Below are 3,918 nucleotides of genomic sequence, written 5' to 3' on the forward strand. Positions count from 1 at the left end.
TTTAGGCCGTTAAAAGCATTGAAGAGCGACATTTTGATCATCGGAAGGCGGCTTCTCAACTCTACTGTGCAGAGCTCTTTCCTGACAGGCCTGTGTCCCTCTCATCAACCCCATTGGTAAGAAACGTGGAAAGAGAAAAAAGCTCGGAACCACTGATGGGCATTTCTCCTTTGTTTAAACCCCTGTGCGTGTCCAGGGGAGGAACCGGACAAGCACAAGACGGACAGAGCTAGGAAGCCGGATAGAGCTAAGAAGCCAGTCCAGATCAGATTGGCAGTCCGCAGAGAACAACAGCCACAGATCTACCAGGCGCGTGAGTGATCCGGTCCCGCCCCTCCCGGTTCAGGCCCCGCCCCGGTCCTAGCTCCTCCCAGGCCAGGCATGGCTCAGCCCCATCCAGGCCAGTCCAGGCTCCGCCCCAGCCCAGGCTCCGCCCCAACCCAGGCCCCGCCCCTCCCAAACGCAGTCCCTCCCCAGGCCCCGCCCTTCCAGAGCCCCGCCCCTTCATGACGGGTCCTGCTGGAGAAGGCACTGGAACAGCGCGGTGTAGGGAAGGACGCTCTGGGACCACCGATGGTTCCAAACCCTACGGTCTGAACCTACGAACCGCAGTCCCTTGGCAGGCAGCAGATGCAAACTCTCTCACCGGGTGAATTCAGCACTCGGAGATGGGAAGAATTAGCCTCGCTGGACGGCGGGATGTCATTCCTAAAGTTCTTGGTTAACCTGGGATCCCACACTTTGCACAGCCCCTTAAACGGCCAGGGGACACCCAGCCTGCAAGAGCACCTAAGCTGCTGGATGAGATGATGGATCTGATGACAAACGACGCCACCCACCACCCTCACCCGGCCCCGGCGCATTCTACGGGTTGGGTGAACGCTTCACCCTTAGCTTGGCGGGCAATGGGAAGCAGACAGGGGCTTCCTGAAGTCCCTTCTGAAAGGGAGCCTTGTGGGCCTAGGGCAGGCAGCGGGCCGGCCCCACGGCCTGCGCGGCTGAGGCAGCTGCCGCTGTGCCTCTGCGAGACAGCGGCCAGGGCGCCATGAGGACCCGCTGAAGAAGGGGATCCCCTCCAGGAACCCTCAATGCAAGCGGGGAGAAGCAGCCGGAAGCCCTTTCCTTTTATTACAGAACAACAAGGAAAATATACATATCACATCAGCAGTATTAAACCCTCCTTCACTGGAGAAAATACATTAATAATTATACATATACTCATGGACCACCCTGCGCTTTATTTTTTTAATGACAAAAATAACAAAAGTTTCTTAAAAGACACTGAAAAAGGCCCATTAAATGGGGAGGATATATTGCACAGTAGAAAAAGTAATTATAATGTCAGTTTTCAGCCAGGAGCGGCCACTGCACTCCAGCCTGGGCGACAGAGTGAGACACCAGCAGCAAAAAAAAAAAAAAAAAAAAAAAAAAAAAAGAATGTCGGTTTTCTCAAATAGACCTGCAGCTTCAATTTAATTCCAAACAGTATGCTAATGTTAGTCTTATTTTTTGTTGTTGTTCTACAAATATTAACAATATGAATCTAAAACTTATAGAGGGGCTGGGCATAGTGGTTCACACCTGTAATTCCAGTACTTTGGGAGGCCAAGGTGGGAGGATTGCTTGAGCTCAGGAGTCTGGGTAACATAGCAAGACCTCATCTCTATTAAAAAAAAAAATTGGCTGAGTGCGGTGGCTCAACCTGTAATCCCAGCACTCTGGGAGGCCGAGATGAGAGGCTTGCCTGAGCCCCGGGGTTCAAGACCAGCTTGGGCAACTTGGTAAGACCTTGTCTCTACAATAAATCACAAAAACTAGCTGGACTTGGTGGCGTGAGTCTGTAGTTCCAGCTACTTGGAAGGCTGAGGCGGAAGATCACCTGAGTCCAGCAGGTCGAGACTGCAGTGACTGTGAGCGTGCCAGTGTACTTCAGCCTGTGTGACAAAGAGTGAGACTCCAACTCAAAATAAATGAATCAATAAATAATCAAAAAATTATCCGGTCATGTTGGCATTTTCCTGTAGTCCCAACTATTTGGGAGGCTGAGGGGAAAGAATCGCCTGATCCCAGGAGATGGAAGCTTGGTGAACCATGATCCTGCTACAGTACTCCCACCTAGGTAAAAGAGTGAGACTCTAAACAAAAATAAAATAAAAGTCCAAGAACAATTCTGAAAAAGAACATGAAGTCACTTCTGACCCCGTGAAACACCCAAACTCACTCTAATTATAGTCATGAAGTCAGTGTGACATTTCCACAAGAGTAGACCAGTGAACCAAGCAGAAGGCTCAGATGGAGGGCCATTCATGCTTGACACCTGAAAGCCTGCACTTTAGAACCCACAGGTATAGAGTTGCAAGCAGTGGACCCCCTTTCCTCATGTATCATTCTTCATGACACTTTTGTAACTTCAGAGGGGAGAAAGGGAGGTTATGCTCTGTGTACTTGACCACAAAACCAGGGGGGAATGTTTTCCTCACCTTCTGCCTCTTCAGCCCACTGAGCAGTCACAGGTCTGGAGGCCCAAGGTTATTTCATTCCTCATTTTTATAGGCATCAGGTGGATGTGTCTTATAGGAAGGAAGGCTGAAACTGGTGGTGCAAGGACCACTTTGCACTAACATCTTTCCGTCAGGAAGACTGAGGGTAATCCTTTAAACAAAAACTGTTGCGCTCGCCTTAGTCGTAAGATGATTTTTTTAAACATGAACAGGACCAGGTGTGGTGGCTCATGCATGCAATTCCAGCACGTTTGGGTGGTCAAAGCAGGAGGAAAGCTTGAGGCCAGGAATTCAAGACCAGCCTGGACAGCATAGCAAGACCCTGTCTCTACAATAAATAAATAACCAGGCGTGGTTGCCAAGCCTGTAGTCCCAGCTACTTGGGAAGCTGGGGCAGGAGGATCGCTTGAGCCCAGAAGGTCGAGACTGCAGTGAGCTATGATGACACCGCTGCACTCCAGCCTGAGCAAAGAGTAAGACCCTATCTCAAAGAGAGAGAGATTGAATATGAGTGAGAATCAGATACATTCATTCTCTTGAACAGAGCCAGCCCTGCTCAGGCAAGGTGGGAAGATTGGTAGAGGGTGTCAACCTTGAGTCTATAACAGCCACCTCCTGCCTTTGCAGTGTTTGATGTCCATGCTCCTCCCCTTTCCTCACCAGATACTGACATTTCCTTCAGAAGGGCATCTGTATTTGGTACAATTTTACATAGTACCTGTGAATATCATAGTACATGTGAATGTCAGATGCATCATCAATGAATTGGCACTGTTACAATGTATCTATGTCTCCAGTGCTAACTCATTCATATATATATATATCTATATATATATATATAGATATATATATTTATATATATATATAAAATGCTAACTCATTCGTGTCCTACATTCATGTAACATCATGGTGTTACTCTCCCAGTTGAGAGGAGTCTCACTTTGTCATCCAGGCTGGAATGCAGTGGCACAATCAAGGCTCACCACAGCCTCGACCTCCTGGGCTCAGGCGATCCTTCCACCTCAGCATCCCAAGTAGCTGGGACTACAGGTGCATGCCACCACACTCTATTAATTTTTTTGATTTTTTTTTTTTTGTAGAAATGAAGTCTTGCTATGTTGCCCAGGCTGGTCTCGAACTCCTGGGCTCAAGCAATCCTCCCACCTTGGCCTCCCAAATTGTTGGGATTACAGGTGTGAGCCACTGCACCCAGCCTTTAATATGCATTCACACTATTTCCTTCCATTTAGGTTTCAGCTAACAAAGTGAACAATCATGGTGTTACTCTCCCAGTTGATAGACACGAACTTCAATAACCCCTCTGCTCTGCTCTCTTGTCCCAAGTAGCAGAATGGTGGACCATGTCACTAGAAGGAAGATATTTGGGGGCACAGTGACCTTCTTCAGACCTTCTGTT

The sequence above is a fragment of the Carlito syrichta genome, unplaced genomic scaffold (genome assembly GCF_000164805.1).
Source record: "Carlito syrichta isolate Samal-C Ts95f unplaced genomic scaffold, Tarsius_syrichta-2.0.1 Scaffold148513, whole genome shotgun sequence".
NCBI lineage: Eukaryota > Metazoa > Chordata > Mammalia > Primates > Tarsiidae > Carlito > Carlito syrichta.